Source organism: Apostichopus japonicus, chromosome 15 (genome assembly GCF_037975245.1).
Source record: "Apostichopus japonicus isolate 1M-3 chromosome 15, ASM3797524v1, whole genome shotgun sequence".
NCBI classification, from domain to species: Eukaryota; Metazoa; Echinodermata; class Holothuroidea; order Aspidochirotida; family Stichopodidae; genus Apostichopus; species Apostichopus japonicus.
In genome coordinates, this window is record NC_092575.1 from 11,631,313 (window position 1) to 11,657,090 (window position 25,778).

General features: G+C 37.8%; 1 protein-coding gene and 3 long non-coding RNA genes across 4 annotated transcripts in view; 3 read left to right on the forward strand and 1 right to left on the reverse strand.

Moving 5' to 3' along the window:
- The window catches only part of LOC139981501 (uncharacterized), a 135,357-nt gene that overhangs the window by 54,868 nt on the left and 54,711 nt on the right, over positions 1-25,778 (forward strand). The gene's annotated exons all lie outside the window — the stretch shown is intronic.
- Positions 1,190-7,466, forward strand: LOC139981311 (uncharacterized). Its single transcript, XR_011797824.1, has 5 exons — positions 1,190-1,842; positions 2,413-2,602; positions 3,341-3,456; positions 4,003-4,118; positions 4,667-7,466. It is a non-coding gene; the product is annotated as an uncharacterized lncRNA (long non-coding RNA).
- LOC139981478 (uncharacterized) lies at positions 12,113-17,079 on the reverse strand. The gene is made up of 3 exons (XR_011797855.1): positions 16,482-17,079; positions 14,569-14,789; positions 12,113-13,874 (listed from the first exon to the last, which is right to left on the reverse strand). It is a non-coding gene; the product is annotated as an uncharacterized lncRNA (long non-coding RNA).
- Positions 17,512-23,776, forward strand: LOC139981515 (uncharacterized). The gene is made up of 3 exons (XR_011797879.1): positions 17,512-17,654; positions 21,876-22,074; positions 22,511-23,776. It is a non-coding gene; the product is annotated as an uncharacterized lncRNA (long non-coding RNA).

Here is a 25,778-nt window from a genome sequence, read left to right on the forward strand (position 1 = left end):
CACAATGGGGATGTTGGGTCTAGCAAACCTTAAGTCTAGTGGACCCTCAATGTAATGGGCATCCTCCCCCCCCCCCCATGTTGGTACTAAAAAATAAATTCATGGCTCCTATAAAAATCATTCATGATAAAAACCAGCATACATACAGTATGTGCAACTAAAGTAGATTCATATTAGGTATCATGTCCAAATAAAAGCTCTTGATTGTATTCAGTTTTCATACTTTTAAAAATGACCATCTGTGTGCAGTAATTTGGTGTTAGTAAGTAACATGAAAAATGCACAAGACTAATGTTCAACAGGCACTAGATAGTTCTCATGTCCATAGCACAAACCAGGGAGTTGTTCCATTACAACTCCCTGCACGAACAGGCTATTATGATCAGAGTTGTTATGGAACAAATAAAACTCCCTTGTATGATGTTAGAACTGTACTGTGTGACAAAACACTTATATGCATACATGTGGTAACATGTTGCTATGATCCGATACTAGCTGGTTGGGTGTATAAATAGATCACCATTATGCAAACTGCACTGCACATGGTTTCCATTATGTAATAAGTTTCATTTTATGAATTTGTCAATCTGACATGTATGCTACTGTATATGTGTAGGCTGCATGTACAACTTATTGTATCTTAATAATATACAGCAAAAAACTATTGAGAACTGTGATAAACAACATTTTCAAAGTGACAGTTGGGGATCTAAAAAGACCACTGAAAGCCTTCTGTAGCGATATAACATGATACTAAACATTATATATCTCTGCAAGCTAGTGTACCCTGCTTTGAGACGCATGGTTTAAATAAGGTTTTCACAAGTTTGCCCTGTTGACCCAACCACTGGCCTAGACATACCAATAAATAGATCTATCCACGCTTCAAATTGAGTTTTCACAATTTGACCATTTTTACCTAAATTACCTTTGACCTTCACCAAAAACAATAGGCTTCTTGTACTTGTGATACATCTATACATACTGTACCAACCATGAGATCTGTCCAATAAAGCTTACTGTCATGAGAAACTGTGTTTTGCAAGCTAGGATCACAAACACAGTACTCCTACCAATGCACACGCACACATATGCCATCGTGAGTGGAAAGTTTCAACATCATTGAAACCAAACATTAAAAATGAACTCAGTCATAATGCCAAAGTCTGTGTACACGAGTAGTCTTGAGCTTAAACCCCAAATGATAGGTTGAGGGACTAAATGTACCGGTATACATAGTCTAGGGTGCATGCAATTTTTTAGTAAATGAACTGCATGCGGGATGAGGCATTGAACCATGCATGAATACTCAGTCAATCTCTTGAAGTGATTGCATGCTAAATTCCTGGGTACAACTTACATACCAAATAATAGATCAATATTCAAACTTAGTAGTGTGGCATTTTTCTCAATTGTTGCATATGCGGTTTCCATGAAAAAAAGTGATAGCTAAATTAACTAAACTGACATGAATATTGGACAACATGTACACTAAGTATTGACATCAAATAGGGAACTGCACTGTCAAGACTTCCACTTGCAATTTATGAAACAATTATCTGGACTTATTTATGTTCATTCTCTTGTCAGAAAAGATGGCTCAAATTTGGCACAATTTGAGGAATGCATGAATGCAGAATGAGAACACCACAGCAGATATGCTCCACTTTATTGCAAGAAGTACAGGGCTGCAATTTCAAGGTCGACACAGGATATCAAAATACTGTAACTTTGAGCTGCTGGTTCATGCTGACCATGGGATGCAGAGAGAAATGGCTTATATGGAAATAAGGAGCTCCCACAAGCATATATTGCAAACATCCCAGTTGTCTTTAATATTCAGTAAGTATTGACTGTGAGATATATTTTAAGTCCCTATGACCTGAAGTTAGTTTTCTAAAGTCTTCCCTTTAATATCCTCTAAGTCTGATCAACACACACTATACATAATATAAATTTACTGTACTAAGTTTCAACACGAACAAAGATGATGAAAATTTGCTGTTTATTTTCAAAAACTGTAAACGATCTAAGGCAACGGCTAACAAAGTAATGTAAGAAAGACTTTCCACTTCCCACCAAGTCCACTGCCAAACCTTTTGGTTTACTTTGCTACTTCCACCATCATAGAATGTTATCCGAATTGAAATGACTTTATGTGTAGTCTTTGAAAACCAAATGTACTGTAAATCTGCCATCTGGCAGGCTGGAATGAATTGTAGGTAGGATTGTGAAGCAAAGACTTGAGGTGTTAACACACCATCACATTTTAACCTTGATTATGATGTGTTTATTTGTACCTTTTGCAACAATGTCAATATCAAAATGTGAGGCTTTAAAAAAATATTTACATGGAATGTACTTCAGTGAAACTTTGACATATGATTGAAATGTTGTTTTGGTTCATTGTAGGTTAACGAGAGCTGATGGAATTTCTCCACAAGAGAAGGAAGTACTGTCATCAATAAAATCTGCAGACAGAAGAATATTTTTACTGAAGATCAAAATTTTCAATGAAAGGAAAGGCTTTCGATTAAAATTGGACAAACAACTTCTGTAGATATAATGAGGACTAGATTTATATGTCATTGCTTGGAGCCAGGTACGGTGCATTCTATGAGTTTGAATTTTTCTTTTTAGTTTCTGGACAGGTATATGACATGCAGCATACAAATTAAAATTTGTTAATGAATTTTCTTCCTTTACAGCATCATAAAATTCATTATTAATAATCCATTTATACAAATTCTTATGTTGCTGTATTTGAGAATAATTTTCGTTAGTAAAACAAAGATTTTAATGATATTCATTGCATTAACTATTATTCATGTAACTCCCTTACTTCACTGTATCAAATAAAACATTGTTTCACCAATCCATTATTCCAGTTGTTATACTGCTGGGAGGGGAGACACCAAGGTCTTTTAATACTTCAGTTACCCAATTAATGCTAGCTAGATGCTCAATAATGCTTCCCACAATGGGGATGTTGGGTCTAGCAAACCTTAAGTCTAGTGGACCCTCAATGTAATGGGCATCCTCCCCCCCCCCCCATGTTGGTACTGCATGTGGTATACTTTTGTTAGTGAAACTAAGAGTTTCATCCTAGTCATTACATTGAGGGATGCTCTTTATTGAACTCCTTTACTTCACTGCAGCGTATTGGTAATCAACTATTCTAGTTGTAATGTTGCTAGTACTGTATTTGAGAATCCTTTTGTTAGTGAAACGAAGAGTTTAATGCTATCCATTACATTTAGGAGTACTCTCTAAGTGTCTACCTTCACAACATCATATCATAAATTATTATTAATCCATTATCTCTTTATATTTATGGCAGAGCTGTAGTCGAGTCCAATTACCCAGAGCCCGATCCAAGTCCGAGTCCATCTTGTCTGAGCCAAATACAAGACCCCTCAAGTCCGAGCCGACTCCAGATACCAAAGATCACCTTTGGTAAAAACTCTTGAACTGTTATGATAATTATGCACCCAGGAGGAAATTTACCTCATGCTATAATTTTTCGGACCAGATAAGTGACAGCAAGCTCTTCCTGGTTCATAAATGTTATAAAACTACTGGGAGGGGAGACACCAATGTCCTTCAATACTTCAGTTACCCAATAAATGCTAACTAGACGCTCAATAATGCTTCCCACAATGGGGGTGTTGGGTCTAGCAAGTCTAGTGGACCCTCAATATAATGGGCATCCCTCTTGTTGGTACTGCATGTGGTATCCTTTTGTTAGTGAAACTAAGAGTTTTATCCTAGTCATTACACTGAGGGATGCTCTTTATTAAACTCCCTTTCTTCACTGCATCGTATTGGTGATCCATTATTTTAGCTGTAATGTTGCTAGTACTGTATTTGAGAATCCTTTTGTTAGTGAAACGAAGAGTTTAATGCTATCCATTACATTTAGGAGTACTCTCTAAGTGTCTACCTTCACAACATCATATCATAAATTATTAACAATCCATTATCTCTTTATATTTATGGCAGAGCTGTAGTCGAGTCCAATTACCCAGAGCCCGATCCAAGTCCGAGTCCATCTTGTCTGAGCCAAATACAAGACCCCTCAAGTCCGAGCCGACTCCAGATACCAAAGATCACCTTTGGTAAAAACTCTTGAACTGTTATGATAATTATGCACCCAGGAGGAAATTTACCTCATGCTATAATTTTTCGGACCAGATAAGTGACAGCAAGCTCTTCCTGGTTCATAAATGTTATAAAACTACTGGGAGGGGAGACACCAAGGTCCTTCAATACTTCAGTTACCCAATAAATGCTAACTAGACGCTCAATAATGCTTCCCACAATGGGGGTGTTGGGTCTAGCAAGTCTAGTGGACCCTCAATATAATGGGCATCCCTCTTGTTGGTACTGCATGTGGTATACTTTTGTTAGTGAAACTAAGAGTTTTATCCTAGTCATTACACTGAGGGATGCTCTTTATTAAACTCCCTTTCTTCACTGCATCGTATTGGTGATCCATTATTTTAGCTGTAATGTTGCTAGTACTGTATTTGAGAATCCTTTTGTTAGTGAAATGAAGAGTTTAATGCTATCCATTACATTTAGGAGTTAACTTTCTAAGTCTCTACCTTCTCAACATCATATAATAAATTATTAACAATCCATTATCTTTTTATATTTATGGCAGAGCTGTAGTCGAGTCCAATTAGCCAGAGTCTGAGCCAAGTCCAACCCCACTTGGTATGAGCCAAATCCAAGACCTTTCAAGTCCGAGCCGACTCCAGATATTCAAATATGATCACCTTTGGTAAAAATTCTTGAACTGTTATGATAATTATGCACCCAGGAGGAAATTTACCGCATGCTATAATTTTTTTCGGACCAGATAAGTGGCAGCAAGCTTTTCCTGGTTCATAAATGTTCAGCCCGGGCGCTCAACTTTCAAACCATGCAGGGAGAGGCAAAATCATATTCAAACCACGACCACCGCCAGGTTAGAACCTGCTTGTGAGAACCCTGCTCTACTAAAAGTGAAATTCTAGTTACACTTAGGATTGCTCATTAAGATTTTCAAATCATCATCATTGTCATGGTTGCTACTTTTTCTGATGTCATCATCATTTGTGAATTTGTGATTGTTGCCATGTTACATTTGCCAGTATCAATTTTGCTTATTGTTCTCTCCAAATTGCAGAGTAGAAGGAAGAAATGTTAGCTAATAGTTATTATACCATATGTTCTTGGTCTCTAAATTGTTTACGCTGAGGTCAGTATGAACAGAAGTGTTTATAATAGTTTTCCTTTCTGTTAAAGTATTTTCTGAATCATTTCATTAATTTTATATTTATACTGGAATTTTCAGTAGGTGTTGGCCTCATTGAGGGTCAAGGCTACTCAAGGTCAGTAGAGTAACATAGAGCATCTAACTCAACAAGGAAAAGTTGGTAGTCTTATGTAGTGCATATAGGTTTCTGACATTGAGTACTATTCTATAAACAGTATAGCAGAAGCCCATGTGAGATAACTAGATATCTGAATCTGAAAGCCATGTTAACATGATAGTTCAATATTGGAATGATGAATGGAAGTTTGCATGCAGGTGTATCATGTGCTGAGCTCTTAGCCAAGTCAAAGGTTATTTGAGGCCAATATAGGTAAAATCTGAAAACCTTCATGATCCCATACTATCTAGTATCTGACTAGTAGCTGCTTTAATAGCTGAATCTTAGGGCAATTAATATATTTATCAGAACAAGTAATGTACCTCAAAAGACTTCTTAAGCTCTTTTGAGCCCCATTCAATATTTCAGTGTATTAACTTCATCATTCTTTTAACAAATTTACTCCAAATTGCTAGTTTCATGTTCTGGCAATGAACCTTTGTCATATCATGTTGCATGAGTGCTGTAACTGGTTTACAATCTTGCAAAAGTCTTAAAAGGAGGATAGGGTGTTGGGATAAATAGTTCAAAATAATATTAACAAAATTGTACCATATTTTGCTTTTCTTTTTTCCCATATGTTGCCACTGCTTGAATAAGACTAGTTGATAGGACTTTTTGTGAGCTCCACCTTTGACAACAAGGTACAGTAGACTTCAACTGCATCTTGTTGGCAACATCCTAGGAAAGTTTCAATAAACACAGATGTTTCTATAAATGAGGAATCTGATGAACATTCCAATACTGCAAGTCTTTATTGGACATTTCAGCAGGAGGCAATAACCAATTCTGCTATCGTTACATACTGTAGGTCCTTCATAAAATGCCACTTAAAGAACTGTATTACTTCCTTGGAAGGTGAATTTTATTGTCAAATACAACATCTGTCAAATATTTAGTTTCCCAACCTGTCCAACACCTCCCCCCCCCCCCCACCCCTCCATTTATCCCGAGTAGTTTACAGAAACTGGGACAGAACATTTTTTGTGGGAAACAAGGTTAAATAATGTTGTTTGAGGTATTGAGCATTTATCTATATGTCCCTTTCGAAACTAGATAGGAGGAAGTAGCAAACAATGCAAGGAAAACATGAAGTTCAAGTGGATGCTTTAATTGCTTTTACCCAAAACATTGCTATATTCATTGATAAATATAATCCACTTCAAATTCAGTACCGTTATACAACATGCAAAAGAGTTATGATATTGATGTACTTTCTGAATTTAGACCATTGCAGGTGAACAAGTTTAACATTGGTTTTTAATTTGACTGTATGTAGAAAACACCGGTTACATAATGAACCTCAGATACAATGTTGTGCAAATGCATATTACTGCTAGGAGCTGTTTAACAAACAGTGAAAGAAAAATTTATTACTTGACTATCAAAAGATTCGCAGAACTCCACTCCTTCAACAATATTTACAGTGGTGCAGACTTCAAAGCAGTGCAAGGGCAACAACTGTCTATCTCTTTAAGAAATTTCCAAGTGCTTTCATTTCTAGCATTTGCATATGTTCAAAAGAAAAATGACAAATTAAAAGATGTGGTCTTTTCAACATGTTACCACATCTCCCCCCCTCTCTCCCCCATCAAAAAAGTATTGCATGTACAGCAGTAACCCTTTTTGTACATGTGCAATATATGGGGCAGAGCCTTATTCATGACTTGACCAAGCCCTTTATCCATTTGAATAGCACAAGTTATGTCAGTGGTATTCACATCAATGCCTCATTGAAAATGTGCCTCATGGTGAATTTTCTAGCTGATAGCATGAATGTGAATGAGCTGAAGTTGTTGAAGTTGCTTTGTTTATACATTTCTGAAAGTAACATGAAATTTCATATTGATTTTTAATGAAAATATTTGCATTTATCAGTAATAAACAGAAAGAAGACATAATGATTTCTGCTAAAGTGTCTTATCTCTGCCTCTTATGTTACAAATGTGTTCATTGGTTGGTCCTTGTACTTCGAACATATTGCTCCCTAACTCAGCAAACCCATATTCGATCTGAAGATGCTAATTCAAACAGCTTACTGTTCTAGCAAGTTCTCGACCAATTATATTGATGAATTTGCATCTGGATGAATTTGCACTGGTTGAATTTGAATCATGCCAACCATGTAAGGAGCCATTTCTTTAAACCTTGCAAGACTGTGCGAAAAATATATCATTCATTGGTCTGCATGGTATCGAATCTCCATGATGACCACTCATGAACGACCCTTCGACCGCGGACCGGCAGTAGGCTATAGTTGCTGAAAAACCTGACGTGACATAGCGCATAGGCCGAGATATGTCATGATATTTCAAAGCAACTTACCAGATTGTCTTTTTTCTTCTATTTCTCTAAACTATTTGATGACCATATCAAGACATGGGGATCTCAAAATAAAGGGTGCTGTGAAACTTTAGAGCAGCTTACAAGGCCTGGGAAGTGTTATTTCCAACGATCTAGGAGGTCTTTATAGCTGAAAATTTCCCGTATGCTGAGCGCCAACCCATATGGTGGCACTCCACTCAGGTAGTAACAAGACGCCTTCCCAGGAATTGTTCAAGCCCCCCCCCCCCAAGCGCCCACCCCCTCCACTGGAACAATCCTGGCTACGTCACTGCATGTACCACAGGTTTATCTGATATCAAAGTGAAAGCGGCTTTCCACAAGAATAAAGAAAGCATATCTTCATTTTTGTGTAACACCTACACAACTCAATCCCCACGCAAACAAGACTACCTACGTATAGTTTTCATTGAGGATTCCAATAATTCCTGCAATTTCCTACCAATAACATATGGAAAGTCACTCCTGTTATCGTGGCGGAGCTAGGGGTATTGGTAAGAGGGGGTGAGAATGGTCTGTATGGGCGCTTTCGACTTTATCTAAGCGGAGCGCCACCACAGGTTGGCGCAGAGCGTACAGAAATCTTTTGAGTAAAGATACTCCCTATATGGCCGGAAATGACCCTTTCCGGGCCTTGCTAATTTGCAGATAAACGAAGAATAAATAGGTGTCATCGCCAACAAAATGTGACAAATGTCAATAGGTAGATGAGAGCGCCATAAAAAAGTCAATACTCGCGAATAAGTAAAAGAAGTGATCAATGGCTGAAAAGGGCGCCAGCAGTCCATATTAGTCCGTTGAGGGGGGGGGGGGGGCATCCGCCCCCTGACTGTATTGACGCTCCGCCAATGTTGGGAGCTCAGTGTAGGAAGAGAAGGGGGGAGAGGGAGGGTATTTTTTAACGGTTTGGGTGAGCGTCTGCAATGATTCGTAATGACATGTTATCACAAGCGTTCAACATGCTCAAATAAAAAGAATGAATGAGGAGGAATTCATATCACTTTTCAATCATTTTTTGAAACAAATTGAGCGAATTGATCGCTAGTAATCTTGAAATTGGTTTTATCACGGTCATTGTCATGTTTGTCATATGTACCTTTCTCATATCAAAGAATTCTGTACGTAATGTTATCAGAAATACTTTTAAAATGACACCAAAGAGATTAAAAATTCTTTTCGAATTTGTTAATAATATTGTCTTTTAAGAGACACCGTAGACACGTTGCTCGGTTGGGTTTACTGCAATAGTGGCAAATGGAGACCAATATCCGCACTTAGTGGACCTAATGTTATAGTCGTGCATTGACCTTGAACAGAGGGGCCTACCGTGAAAACGTACGGAAAATTCATCCTTTTATATCTCAGCGAGACAATTCCACTGGATACAATAATACGACTCAAAAGTCCTTAGATGTGGTTATCATAACAATCACAATAAAAGATATGTATGAAAAGCAGAACAAAGATATGATGGAAACTCAATGGTGGACCAAAAAACGATGTCCCTACGGATGCCGTTTAGTGACATTTACATAATTTGTGTGTAGTAGGTTCCGTAGCTCTTTTGTGGAAAAACTTTGTAATATGCTTAAAGTTGGTAGTTCATCCATGCTTTAGATTAATGAGAGACATAGATCATCACGTTTTATGAGGAGGGAGGCTATTTTTAAAAATCTGGGTAATAGGTACTGTAACTCTTTTCTTGGAGAAAGCTTGGAATAGGCGGATAAGGAAGAAAGTTTCGAGTTCCTTCCACGCATTAGATAAATGAGGGACCTAGTTCATCACGCTTTGCGAGGATATCTCATATATTAGGTGTAAGAGAAGCGGTGATTGTAAGGAAGGGAAGGGGAGAATGGGGGGTAAATGATGTTACCAGGGGACCTAATAATTTGTCCTAAATGAGATTTAAAAAATTCATTAATGTAAGTAAATTTCATTACTGCCGCTCTCGCTGATTTCTTTTAACCCTATAGAGCGGAGTGTGTGAGGTGAAGAAGGGTAGGGCAGGATGGGGGAGGGATGATAAATGACGATGTAACCAGGGGGCTAATAATTCGTTCAATAAGAGATTTGAAAATATATATATATATATATCTGTAAGTTAATATCATTACTGCCTGCTTCCATTGATCATTTCTTTCAAACCTAAGTTACGCTTATCGGAAGACTATACGCCGATAATACCATTCTTTAACAAGGAGATGCTTCTAATTTATTAAACTGTGTAACTTTCACTAATCTACTTGGAAAAAAATATGCTTTTAAGTTGAAAGACTCAGTAAGGATCAGTTAAGTAGAACAAGGATCGTTGCGTGCTGCGTGTAACGATGAAGTTTCCTACATTGGGATGGAAGAGTATCAGGGAGTGTAAGATTGAGTGGGAAGTTAAATGACGGTGTAACTGAGAAATTAAAAAAAAATCTTAGTGATAAAATCATTATTGCTTGCTCTTTGCTGATTTAACATTAGAATAAGTGTCTCTAATCATTAGATATTCCTTTAACATACGAGGTTCGGTTGGGGAAGGGGGGGGGGGGGTACTAGACGGATTGACGGGGAAGAAGATTGGGAGCCAGTGGCGGAGCTAGGGATATTGGTCAGAGGGGCGAGAAAGGTCTGTACGGGCGCTTTCGACTTTATCTAAGCGGAGCGCCACCACAGGTTGGCGCAGAGCGTACAGAAATCTTTTGAGTAAAGATACTCCCTATATCGCCGGAAATGACCCTTTAGGTATAGTTGTCATCGCCAACAAAATGTGACAAATGTCAATAGGTAGATGAGAGCGCAATAAAAAAGTAAATAATCGCGAATAAGTAAAAAGTGTTGAATAGCTGAAAAGGGCGCCAGTTTCCCATTTGAGTCCGCCCCCCCCCCCCCCCGCCTGACTGTACGGACGCTCCGCCACTGCCTGTTATGACATTAGAAACAAATACTGATATGAGATGAGTGTGGTATATACCTACTGGCGACTGATAACAGTATTATAGTGCATGTTCTAGCCTTTTGACATCGTATGAATCTAGCAGACAACGTACAGGTACCGTCTGGTACCATTATCCGTTTTGAGTGATATTTAGGGGTTCTAGGACAAAATCCCCCCGGACAAAATCCCCCCAGACAATATCCCACTGACCCATACAAAGCCTGCCTGCAACAACCAGCGATGGCCCAGGTGTGACAGTCAAGGCATGGGACATTGCACTGGTTAGGGTACCGTTCAGGGGATTGGTCAGGGTACTAGTGAGGGTACTGGCGAGTGTAACTGTGAGGGCTCCTGTTAGGGTACCTGTGAGGGTACCGGTCAAGGTACTGGTCATGTGACTGGTCAGGGTACCGGTCATCATACTGGTCACTCTACCAGTCAGGGTTCCACTCAGTGTACTGGTTAGGGTACTGGTCAGGATACTGGTCAGGGGACTGGTCCGGAGTTCATTGAGGGTAATTGCAAGGCTACCTGTTAGTGTGGCCATGGGATATATCTCCATGTTGTGACATTTAAGGGACCGGTCAAGGTACTGGTCAAATTACTGTTTATTGTACCAGTACTAGTAAGGGTACGTGTCAGAGTATGTGTCAGGGTGCCTTTCAGGATACCAGTTGGGATACCGGTCGAGGTTTCGGCCGGGGTACTGGTCAGGGAGGAGCACCGGTGGGGGTAACTGTCAGGCTCACTATTAAGGTACCGGTCGGGGTATGGTCGGAGTACTGGTCCGGGAACCACTGAGAGTACCAATGGAAATACCGGTGAGGGTACCGGATGACGGTACTGGATGATGATACCGGGGACCGGGATGACGCATTTTTGTAAAGAATTGATGGGATTTTTTATAGCTTGGGGAGATTTTGGCTTGGGTGGATTTTGTCCTAGGGGGATTTTGTCCAGGGGGATTTTGGCTCTGGGGGATTTTGTCCTAGGGGGACTTTGTCTGGGGGATTTTGTCCTGTCACCCTATTTAGGTATTAGTATTGGACCAAAAACAGTATTAATGTCGGCACAAAACAAACGTTAAAGAAAGCTCAAATGTTGTTTGTCCATCTCTAACATCCCTGGTGGAACCATGGAAATATTTGAAAATTGTCAGCACTGTGGCAAGTCCCCAGACATTTTGATATGTTACCATTATAGTTAACAAATTGGGTAAGCCTGTTCAGGGAATGATGATAAGCAGCCCCTCCACTTTTATGTTTTTGACAAAATACTATACACTCAAAGCCAGATTTTTAAAGCAAAAAAATTATGTCTCAGGAACTAATGGTATACTGGCAGTTTTGAACTAAAATCGACAGTGAATATTACATGAATTTCATCAGAACATAATTAAGTAATGTATAAATGCATGCGCAGTTGCAACTGTTCACTGTATGTTTATTTTTTTCAGTCCTCAGAGGAATACTGCTACAAACAGTCAAACAACAAACAATTTTCAATTGATCAGGAATACAACAGAAAGTGTCCCTTTCTGTACACTACTGTACAGTATACTGTGTTGCTGACTCAAAACATAAACAGAGATAGAGGCAGTGAATGTGATTGCTTAAAATTCATCAAAAATTGTTGACGATTTGCTTTTTTAAACTTCTACCCAGAAATCTGGCTTATTACCAAACACATACAGTAGTGGAGATTAGCATGATATTAAAAGACGAGACACAATAAAAATTGTACAATCATATTCAAGCAGTTGATTGTAATTTCAATCCCAGTTTATATTTTCCACAAGATTTATTTCACATAAACCAGGATACTTGCACTATTACATTACCTCAATTTGCTGACCTCTCTCATACATGAGAAACATTTTGGGAACTAACTTATACCTCAAGTATTTATCTAGACTTACCAATATAGGCACATGTATCCAATACCGTAACCAATGCAAATTACCACAATATCATGGAGTTTCCATGCTTGGAGGGACAAAATTATACACAATACCCCTGGATTGCACAATTTCATACCTATTGTTACAAATGTTGTGGTTTTACAGTATGTTTCATTGGGCTGCACTAGGTTTCCATGACATTGGTGCTAGTTGCATGTGCCTTTGCTGTATTCACTCCCCTCAATTTTGAGGGGAAATAATTTAATTTTGTTTAAAGAATAAACTGGTTCTTGGTGTAATAAAAGACCACAAGCTTTCAGTAATTAAGTCAGGCCTAACATTGTAAACTTTCCCATAGCATAAACCCCTGAACCCAACTTGTAGAATTGTGAAACTGTGGTTCAGGAACAATGCAGCATCCCCCTGGAGATTTTGAGGGATATAAGTTTGAAAGATTTTATAGTAGTAATCTGCTTAACAAATACCCTTAGTCCTGCACAAGTATCTGTGTGGTGGTTGTTGAAAATTACTGTACTATGGCTTGCTGATCTTGCTTGGAATACAAAATTAAAACATCTTAAAACATGAGAAATGCATTTAAGAACAGTTAAAGCAAGGTAAGGCAGCAAAATATCCAGTAACCTCAACACTTAAGCATCAGGACCACTTCAGTTGTATAACAAGTTCCATGTTCTTGACAAGCAGCTGCAAATATTCCCTAATACTTACAAAAACATGTACAGTAGTGCCACAATGTCACCAAACTAAAATATTTCAAGAAGTACATTGCAAAAGAATGAGTCCATTTATACAGTTAAATATGTAGAAGACTTCCCATGAAGACTGGTCTGCATTCTCTTGGTTCTGTCTGCTTGAAGCTTATAATATTAATTTCCTCTATCTTTTATATGGTGTAACAGTGTAACAAATCCTGGAACTAGTTAGTTTTCTGTTACTGCTACTACATTACTGTGCCAATCCAACAACTATTCCCAGCAACTTCCTAACTCCATTGAAAGATGTGCTGTGTCCCAGAGGATATACATGAGATGTGTGAATCTACTTCGTGATTTACAGGACATACTTTTGCTTTGCTTGGCATCGGCTTCTATGCAAGCTTTTAATTGATAAGCCCAACAAGGAGCTACTGTATACCACTATGTACAGCATGATGAAAAGCTTGGTTGATGATTGTATTCACCCCACTGTAAACTGTGTGATCATCTTGCCTGGCATTTCTAATTAGAGCATATCCTTTGCTGTATTAGCCTGTAGATCTATCCATCTGTTGGTACAAAAAGAAAAGCTTTCTCTTAAAGATATGCTGATTTGGTCCCAATTATAGCACGCGCAATATAGCTTGGGATGTTTTGCGATTACCGAATAGACCTCACACACTACAAATGAAGAAAACAATGAACTGCATTACAAAACTAAATCTCCTGTAATTCAGCCAATATTTTAATCATCTCACAACCTTTCATATATACTATTTTCACTGTAAATTTCAATTCGTTTATCCATCCCATTTTGGGCCCATTAATTCTTGATTCATCTTGCCTTGTATACAACATTACACATTTTATTTATGCAGCCATGAAACAGCTCCCTACCATAGCAAGTGCTTTTAAAAGTTGCAAGTGATTCAAGCTTTACCAATTGTAAAGATTTCAAAATTTAAATATGCATGTACATTTTATGTGGACCTAGCCTGACAATTTGGTGTTGTCTTGCATTGACCTTTAAGATTAAAAACCAGTGAGTGGATATAGCTCTAGTGTAGTTAAATACTATGGAGATAGAGGAAAAGATACCACCACATTAACCAGATCATACAAAAGTTTTCATCCCCTCTGATTGTTTCTTTCTACATTCCATAACTTTGGAATAAATTACCTCAGATGTTACTCGTATTTGAGATAATAGAGTCCTATGGTATCAAGTTTATGCGATGTCAAACCTACAGAATATTAACTTACTTTTTAGTTAATTCAGAAAATATCTTCCATTTTGCTGTCAATGATGCAGTAGGTCACCACATCAGTCTGTCCCAGACGGCATCTGTGCTCTAGCTATGATTGCTGTCGTTCCAACATTGACTTTTTCACTGCATGGCAGCTACATCGTACAGTGTTATTCCCTTGGATAGTGGGCTGTTGTCATTCATCTTGAGATTGAGAATGTTGATCATCAAATTTGTCTGAGAAAACATTAACAGTGCCAATCAAATAAATATCAAATGGTCAGAGTGAAGATGTGCATTATTTCAATTTTTATTGCACACTTCTCTCCAATATATTTTGGGCCAATACAGAGCTCAGATCTTAAACACTGAATATTGCACATTTAGTCAACTTGGTATTACTTATGGATCTAAATAGACTTAACAAAATGACTTACAGTATATGCAAGGGAGGGGATAGAAGGCTTTATCAAATTTTTGTGTTATATAGATTTTTGGAGGATGGTAACTTTTAATTAGGTGCACTCAGCTTTTGTAATAGTTACATTATGGAAATGTACTGACTCAATAACCTTTTGGATGCATGGCATTGTTATTTTGTACAAATTTTGGCTAGTTATAAATAAGACACTTGAAACACAATGCATCACTTGAGAGACTTAGATTAAAGGTATTCTGCATTGGCCCAAATTTGATGCTGGATTTTCTAGTATTATATCCTTTAACTGTTTTTATTGATACCCTCACTGGGATATTCAGACATCTTACAGTACAGTGGTGTCTAGAATGTCTGAGAATATTTTGGAGAGTAAAGACTTCCAAGAACTTTTTGAAAAGTTCTAGCAATTATAGCATCTTTTATTCAATACAGGCTACTTGTAAGTTACATTTGCATGGTGACTTCAGTCTATAATAATCTAGGCATAGCTACTGTACAGTATAGTAAAGGCTTCATAATTGACGCACCCCCGTAATTGACGCACCTTAAATTATTACTAGCAACGATACAGCAGGCCACCTAAACTTTTTTGCAGCCAAACAGAATTACATATTTAATGAGTTTGAATCCATTTGAGGTATTTGCTGACCAAATTGTGGTATTTTTTAAGCTTTTAACACCCTCCCCCCGGTTTGGCACATTTTTTGGCCATTTGGAAATCTTACAACCTTAAAATACCCAACATTACCTCAATATGAGAACACTACTCTCTGGGACATGACCTGTCAGAGCTTAGAGGCTCAGAGCATAGCAAACAGCATCTAAAGTCAATGGATGTATACCAAGGCCTACACTACAGTTAGCTTATCGACGAATGTGTCAATTTAAGGGTATGAAAGAACTTGACACGGCAGACATTTTGTGGTCAAATTCTGCTCAATTGTATGGTGCATAAGCACAGAACCTTAAATATTTTGAGATTAGAACATTTCTGAGGAACTACACATATGAAAAAAAAAAAGTAAAGTAATTTGGATTTTTTCTTGATAGATATCATTGATCAAATCCTTAAGTGCGTCAATTATAAGCCCACATACTACAGTATCTGGTCATGATTAGGGCAATGTACAGTAACATAATTGTCCAGCAAAATCTAAGGCCATATATGATACATACATGCACAGTAGGCTAAAAATTTAAGCTGACCTACTTGAAATCTAATTTCTCTGGCAGTTGGTATTAATTTGTAGCTCAAACTACAGACCAGTTTACCCTTGACCCAATGCTAAGGTAGTGTTAGGACTTGGACTATGGCCCTAGGCTACAGCCGAACGTAGGCTAGGCCTTACAAGTTTTAGGCTAGAAGCTAGTCTAGACTATAGTATTGAAATATGGGTATGAACAAATAACGTGAAGCTGTATGCAACAACGTTACAATATCAACGTTATGAATATCACCAAACTTTATTGACTAATCTCATGGACCTTACCTGAAGTTGTTGGTGAGACGTTTTCGTTTTAACGGTACTTTTTTAAGAAAAAGTCAACAAGGAAAGAACCTGGGCACGAAAACCAAACTACCCGGCGAACGACTGACCCGATCTAAAGCCCAGTCCCCTTGCATCGAGAGGAAACAGATACTACACATCATCTTATATTAGCCGAAACTGTTATTGGGTTGCATGCAATGCAGCCGACGGGTATGCTTTAGCGTTAGCCCTGGCGTATACAGTGTACACAGTGTAGAGCGTATACACTGAATACAGGCTACTGCCGCTGTCAAGAAAACTACGGATGCCTGTACGTCAGGTCAACTTATATACCAACTGGGGGATATACTTTGAGAGCAAGACTTAGGTTTACCGTAAGGGTTTGACCAATTGGATTTTTCCTTGCCAAATGACCCAAAAAGTAGGTAGCAACTTATAACGACTGATATGCAGTCCTAGTACCATAAGGTATACTGATGTAAAATTTCAAGTTGATCCAATCATTTCACCTCAGGTAAACCTAAGCACCAACTTGGAGAAGTAAACGTAAATACCAATCCAGTGCTATATATATATATATATATATATATATATATATATATATATATATATATATATATATATATATATATATATATATATATATATATATATATATATATACACACACACATACACGCACGCACACACGCACATCCGCCTGCAAGACTACTAAGGTTAAGTAAAAGGGAAAGTTGACAAAACAACTTTGGGCAAAATTAGAAACATTCACTGTCGATACAGTTTTTCTTTCATACGGAAGATTAAAAGTACCATCAACATAAGAAAATCTTTGCCCCATAAGTTGACATTTTTCAGTAAATTGTTTAGATAACAAGATAATATCTTATCAAAAAATCGATAAATGTTGGATTGCTCAGTTGCATCAACTGACCAATTGAACATTTTCTGCAAAATGTTTAATTGACAACTTATCAGAAGTTGAGACAAAGTTTTCTTATTTGATGGCACTTTTAAGCTTACGTATTTCCAGAATATTAGCATAAACATATGAAACCAGGAAGTGTTAGTCTATTTCCTTCTATAAGAACTTCTATCACAACGATTCTGCCACATTGGAAGAGAGTTCGGACCAAACTGTCGAGAAGGCTGCCGTCAGATGATACCCTCTGTGTAAGTGTTTCAATGATTGTACTTTATTCATATATTTTTGTTAACGTCTCGGGAACGACATGCTGTAAGTTACCGTATACATCTACTATGATATGTACTTGCTCTACTTCTATGTATTGAACACGTTTGCTTCAGGAAGTGAACAACTGAATCATATTTTTAGATTAATTGTACAAGTTACGGTACTAGATTTGGGGTAACAATTAGCATTCAGGTCGGAGTGTATAACATTTTATCTGTGGATGGCAATGTTGCATCGAATGACACAGGTCTAGTACAGTTCGCAAATGCGTCATGTTCCCCGACGACTCGGTCGAGTTCGAGACCAGCCACAGTTACCGTAGTTTCATAACACAATTGTACATTTTTTTAAACACACACACGCGTTATGATAGACCATATATAGTATTTAAGTAAGTAAGTAAGTATAACTTTATTATATCCCAGATGGAAATTGCATGCTCGCATAATAATACATATTTAAAAGAGTAAGAATACAACATGTAAAAGGATAAATTTACAAGTAGAATAAAGGAAAGTTCAGAAATAAAAAGTTAACAAGTAAGATATTTAATTGTCAAACATGAATATGCACAGCCCCAAGCCAAAACAGATATATAGAATGTGGAATAAAAGATGACTTGTGTCTGTATATTGTTACGAAATAGTGATACCATCTCTTTGATGTTACCGAGAAACTCCATCGAGACACCTTACAGGCCTCTTATGTATTTATCTAGGTCATGGATTCAGTTTTCCCACGAGAAGTTTTTAACTATCTTATTGAATCTTGGTACAGGGCCTTTTCCCAAAATAGATTCCATTATGTCTGTGGAACATTCGAGAAGGTTCTCTCACGTGGTATGGAAGTTTCCATAGAAAGGGGATGGACTTCCAAACTCCCAACCAATCAGGGCAGATCAGTGCCAGCACAATTATTTTTATATCGTTAAGTTAATACAGGATGGTCAGGTTATTGGCTGCCTACTGATTATGCGCAGAGGGATTTTGTAGAAGTAAGGTTTAAAAGTAAAAGGAGGCCGAAAGTTTGAGGACTCCGTCAGCAAAGTTTATCACTTGATCAGCAAATTTATCACTCCGCCGAAAGTTCATCACTCCTAATTGTTTAATTGACGGAGTCAAGTCAAGTCAAGTCAAGTCAAGTCAAATCATTGTAATTTAGTTTTATTTGTAAAGAGAATCGACAGAGAAGAAATTATACCGAATCATTAATCAAATCCTATCTCGTCAAATTGTTTTTTGTGTGAAGTCATTGTTTTCTTCCGTTCGAGACATCTCCTGAAGAAGCGTAAATACGGCATCAAGACATCCCAGTACCTTTCTATCGCGAGTCCCGATATAGTTTTACTATCGGAGGAGCCGGGCTCGACACAATATTACAATATATATATATATATTAGTGAGAGAGGAAAAATGGAAACGTCAAAAATGGAGTTGTCGGTGTAAGGGGTTGGGTGAGGCGCACGCCCCTTCCGAAATCCTCGATCCGTCACTGGCTACCCTGTGCATATTATAGGGATCAGCGCTGTAATTATGTCACTGTTCCTCTTTCTCTCCCCGGTGTCTTGGCGTTTTCTACTACTACCTCCTTTTCTCCTTTTTCTCTCTTTCTTCTTTCTTTTCCATTCCTTCATCTCATTCCTTCTCTTTTTTTCCCTCTATTTTTCCCCTTTTTTCTTCTCTCTTTTTTTCATCTCCTCTTTTTCTTACCCGGGGGCGTGCGCCCCAAACGCCCAACTGAATGCGCGTCTGTATATAAATATAAATATATATATATATATATATATATATATATATATATATATATATATATAATAGAACCCGGGCCTCCCGCTTTATATGCGGACAGCCTAATCACTAGGCTATGGACGCTGATTGTATGTCCATAGGTTCGAAACCGGTAAGGAAGGTCGTATCTACATATATGGTGGCATACTCCTATTAGAGTCTATATCAATCCGCTCGATTGTTCTCCTTCAGGAAAAGTGCCGAAAAGCAGCGGGAGAACATCTTTTGTGACCTGTTATCAATCATAATCTAGGTTTTTGTGGCTTGCATGTTGAAGAGCATGAATGGAAGTACATGGCCTCCCGGGACGCGAATTTCTTTTTCCTGAACCTTTCGGGCAGTGTACGTGGAGTTTAGCTAATCAGAGCGAGGCTGTGTTGATGACGTACTACAGTAAAGATAGCGGCGTGCTTACCAACTGTTGAAGTGCATGGGGAAATCACATTCGATAAGTCAACATAATTGTTGTACTACAGCAGAAAGTATTGAGTTATATAGGCCTTGCACTAATAACATTATACTGAATCATTGTGCACAACTTACGTGACGTTTGCATCGGTTTTTGTTGAAAAACGGCGATGCATGATCGCTGTCTGATGTACAAATTTACAATGTCTTCAGATTGACATGACACTGTACTCAGTACTGTAGTACTGGTACAGTAGTATGTTACGTACAGTTTACACACATCTACACAGCAATATTTGTACACAGTGGTACAGTCCTATAGCACCTCCTTGTGAGAGACGAGGTCCAGTAATTAACGGTTTACTGTGGAAACTGCCAAATGTTTGTTGTAAACGGATGAGCGAATTAGGTAAATAAGAGTGCAAGTACAGCCCTTGTTTTATTATGCAATAAATCCTCTCTCTTTAATTGTTCCAGAATGAATACCTGTTTCCCTTGTCTTTTATTCTAGCAAGTCATGTGCCTTTAAATTAAGATAAACTTTCCTAAAACGGATGTACCACATTTTGGGGCTGAGACCGATTTCCCTCTAATAAGATCTAGAAGGAAAATAAACAAAAGAAACTATATATATTTTCGCCACACTATCTACGGAGTTTCATATATAAGATGACCATGCACGAAAACCATGACATAACTTATAATATCGATTTTCAATTCATGATATAATACTTGGACATAACTACTTGAACATGAGAAAAAGTGGGGGGGGGAAATCCACACGGGGGCTCGAACTCGCGCTCTTTCGTTTTCCACCTTATGTTATTGAGGGGACGCATTTACCCGACTGACCATCTTTACTGAGTAGTACGTCATCAACACAGCCTCGCTCTGATTGGCTAAACTCCACGTACACTGCCCGAAAGGTTCAGGAAAAAGAAATTCGCTCCCGGGAGCAGCGTAGGAAATTTGTTTACCACTGAGTGAAGAGGTTTGTTTACAAGTGACGAAAACTTCCGGCTCGGATAGCAAAAAATCTACATGGTCATGGTACGGAAAATTGATGGTGCCATGAAAGGCCAACTTGTCAGCTATCCGGTGATGGGTAGCGTTTAGCTAGTGAAAACTTCTATCTAGACTTAGAGACCACATTACTTTCGTGATTTAGTGTGTAAGTCAATGGGGCTTTTAATGGGCGTATGCTACCTTAAGCAAAAATGCCAAATTTTTCATTTTAAGTGCTAGAAGTCCCAATTTTGGATCAAAGTAGTTGCTATGGTGTGTAAAAATGGTTTCCAAGCAAACGTCAGAAAATTTCAAGCTTGGGTGATTTTTACGCATAAATTAGTATTACAGCCTTAAAGTACCACAAAGAGCATGTGCGTTTCTATACAGTAGACTAGAACAGCCTTCTGAGCATTTTTGACCAGTTTTTCCTCCCCAATAAACTATTGGGTCATTAAGCCTTGACCTACCAAAGCTTCCGTAGTATGATTCCTGCCTTGAATCTGCTAAGTAGGTGCCAAATGCACGAAATTCAAAATCCTTCAGAATCAGACCAAAATGCCTGCAGTGTGTGTGACGTGAACGACTAAGTTCAGTGAAATTTGACATCTGTGGGCACTTAAAGTACATGGTAATCATATTTTAGGTTATTTTTGCTAAAGTTGGAAGTACTTGGTGTTTAACTAAGGACAAAAACTCAGTTTCAATGCATGAAATACCCCTAATGTTGTTAGCTTAGGCCTAGGCCTCAGGTTCATAATGGCGCTACGTTAGTATCCTAGACCAAGTCTACACCAGCTGTAGCACAATGTTGTATGAGGTCTGTATCCTAAGTGGAGTGGCTGGTGAGTGCTAATACCTTGCACAGAGAATGTTTTGAGTCTTATTTAGCAAATAATCCACAAAGGTATGCATTTTCTGCCCCCTGCATATGTGCATCAAGGGGTTTTTGAGCCTACTCACTCCTCATTAGTTTTCTGTTGTTTTGTCAATTTTCAGAGAAAGTTGATGTGCTAAGTCCTCAGCATGCACAGCTATATACTTTGAATGGGTGTGGTATCAATGGACTCAACTGGTTAGATGAGGTAACAACAAATCCCAAACAACTCTGACAGCAGAAAGAGATATCCTGATGCTTCCATGGGAGATCTACTGTAGTAACTATAGGAACCAGTGCTTGCCACCAATGGAGAATACGGTAATTTGACGTTGTTGTTCTTTGCCGAGCAACAAATTTGAATGTTTTATCATGAAATATGCCCCCCTATCCACCTCTCTTCTCTTATAACTGTCTTTAATACATTGTTACAACCTATGCATAAACCTTTAAATGGACTGGGTGTGCTATTGAGGTGAACAGTGTATCTAGATAGCATTCCAGTAAGCTTTCCTTTTGACTACTGTAATACTGTTACAGTGAGGCTGTTGTTTACAAATCCCGATGATCCAGTTTTGGCAAAGAACACCTTCGATTCTCTTCTCTTATTCTTAGTAACTTAACAGTTGCACTGGAGTGACATGCAATATCAGTTTAACATGTTCCAAACAGTTCAGGAATACATTGGGGTATGTCCTGTGGGTCAGTTTGGGAGGAATCTGCTGAGTAAACAAAAGTCGTTTTCATCACTTTTCAGAGCCAGAGACGAAAAAGCCCTCCACGCTGACCCTTCTATGGATGATGTTTCTGCAGGTAGGGCAAGCCAGACCAAGTGGACTGTGATCAGGGATACCAATCAAACCTGCAAGAATCATAGATAGACCCAAATTGGTCAAGCTTATCAAAATTGGTGACTGGAAGTGTTGTTGCAGACATAGACCTGGTTACTGCTTACACAGTATTGCTCATATGTGTATTTACACACTGCACCGTGCATACTGAAATCTCTGAAAATACATCTTTATGGACCTAAAATGATAATTGCATAGATTTCTGTTGTGGTTTATATGGTGACGACTATGAAAAGTATCATTTTGGTGATAAAAAAAAAATTCATATCTCACTTAAGGTGGCATACTCCTATTAGAGTCTATATCAATCCGCTCGATTGTTCTCCTTCAGGAAAAGTGCCGAAAAGCAGCGGGAGAACATCTTTTGTGACCTGTTATCAATCATAATCTAGTTTTTTGTGGCTTGCATGTTGAAGAGCATGAATGGAAGTACATGTGGTGAGAAACTTGGGTCAATTGAGGCAATTTTATACCCCTTTAGGCCTCCCGGGAGCAGCGTAGGAATTTGTTTACCACTGAGTGAAGAGGTTTGTTTACAAGTGACGAAAACTTCCAGCTCGGATAGTAAAAAATCTACATGGTCATGGTACGGAAAATTGATGATGCCATGAAAGGCCAACTTGTCAGCTATCCGGTGATGGGTAGCGTTGAGCTAGTGAAAACTTCTATCTAGACTTAGAGACCACATTACTTTTGTGATTTAGTGTGTAAGTCAATGGGGCTTTTAATGGGCGTATGCTACCATATATTTTGCTCCACGATGTGTACAAAACCTGACAGTAAAAGTAAATAAAGACAAACATCAACTATTTTAGTGTAAGAGCACTTGTTTGCAGGATTCATGTATATCCCTCACACACAAGGCCCTACAACCTATCCAGGCAGTTTGCATTCCAGACAGACGGAATAGTCTATTATTTACTAGGTGTTGCTTTAACATGAAGAACTGTCTGAAACTACGAATGCATATATATGATATTACTTAGGTTAGCAACAGGGAGGGATTACAGCAGGATCGTAAACTTTTACCTATTGACCTTTCACTTTCACCTATTGCGAATTCGCAATTACGTTTGACTCACAACATCTCAAAAATGAGTAGGTTAACCTACTCATTTTTGAGATGTTGTGAGTCAAGCGTAATTGTTATCGCTCGAAATCACCGTCTCTTTATTAAACAGTAGGTAAATTCAAGTTTTAATGCTTTTGGTTCTTTCACTCATATTCTACAGGAATACAACTTTCTTCAATCGTCCACGATGCAGGTCTTAAAACATCTATGGATAATCGTCAATATGTGCATTCTACACGGTGGGACAAAGAGTCAAGTTCTTTGATTTTGAATAATAATAGTTTACTTAACCTGGAACTAATAGAATTCAGTAGGTTTCACCTTCACTATAAGTATTGGAGAAACATGTCGTATCTGCCTTAAACCTTGGTGTTTGAGAAAACCATGACTTTTGTTTCGTTATCATTTCGGTTGACACACGGATATATTATTGCAATGTTTTTTTTTACATTTTATCGGTTAAATGAAAAAGAAATTATACGTCAACGTTTGCTTCAATCGAATTTTTTAAGCAACAACGCAATATGTTTTACAATTATTAGATGAGCCGTTTACATTTCAGTAAATGATTAGTTTGGACCGGTGCAAGACATGACTGGCTGTTAAGTAATTAAAAAGTTTGTGAATGCATACCTCTTTCAGTTGCTCTGTTTTATTACATGTTATATTGCAGGTTTACTAAAGAAGGGACAAACTGATGTTGTTTTAATACAGAGAATACTAATTGCTAAATAAAAATAAAACAAAACTGTTAGCAAACTGCTTATCCACTAAAGAGCCTGTGTAAATGACAAACTTGTCATATAGCCTCCGAAGAAGATCCTGCTAGGATCGAAACGTCAGGCCAACTTACAATTACACATGCTATTTCTATCAAAAATAAATCTATTTTGATGAGAAATACTATACTCTATTTTATCTTAATTCCAAACACAACTGTTTTAGGTACTAAAAGTGTTTTGACAGACTGTACAAGCCACCAAAATGCACGAATCGGCAGTAGTTGGAAAATTGACTGCAGGCTACAAGGAGGTTGGAGCGAAGTTAAATATTACCACGATAACCCAGTCGAAGGAAATTTACTAATTATGTCTAATCAAGGTAAACCTTCAACATGTGTACGAGTGAGTTATTCCCACGAGTATCCACCATCAATACACAATTATATAGTAAATATACGTTATTCGATATATTTTTACTCTTTCAATTCAGCTTTCTTTCTTTATGTATGATTTCATTATGATGATGGTGATAGTTTATAATGCCTAATAGGAGTTCATTAAATCTTAAAAAGTGTTCAACTTACAATGTACATTTTTCAAGGAATAATTAGGTAATGGTAGAGGTAAAGGGAAAGGGAAAGGCGTGGGTTGACACAAGTGAGAACAATTAAGAGACAAAATGAGGCAATTTAATGATTGAAATATATATATCAAACTAGGCAGGCAGCTTACATTTGTCAAATGAATAACGTGATTTACCAGGTTTGCCTTACACACAATATATCACTGACAGTCCTTGTACGGCAACACAGCGAGATCAATTGTTCAACCCGTGATCGTGGAATACTGCTTACTTACTCTTAGCACATCCGTTAAGGACATATTACAAAGCCTCAGGTAATAATCATCCAAACATAATCAATCAGTAACATTCCCTGCCCATATCCATATAATAGGTTTGTTCAGATATAATAAAAAGTTTGTGATCGCCAGTATAAATGTTTATGAAGGTCATATAAAGTAGAATCTTTACATACGTTATATGAACTTGATATGACTGTTATATGGATTCCCGTCATATCCTCCACATCAAACTTGAGATTATTCGAATATGGGCCGGATATAAATCCATATTAAACTATTAAACACTTTTGGCCATACATAATATAAGTTTCATAAGGTTAACAAAGTAGAACCCTTATATAATTATATCAGACTTTATATAGCTTTATCTGGATTCTATATATATTGTCCACATGAAACATTTATGAATTTGCTTTATATGGTTCATATACAAATATCATGTTCAGTTTAAGGTTTTTATATAAAATTCCCGATGCAACAGCAATATGTAGGAAAATATAAGCTTGATATGTAGTA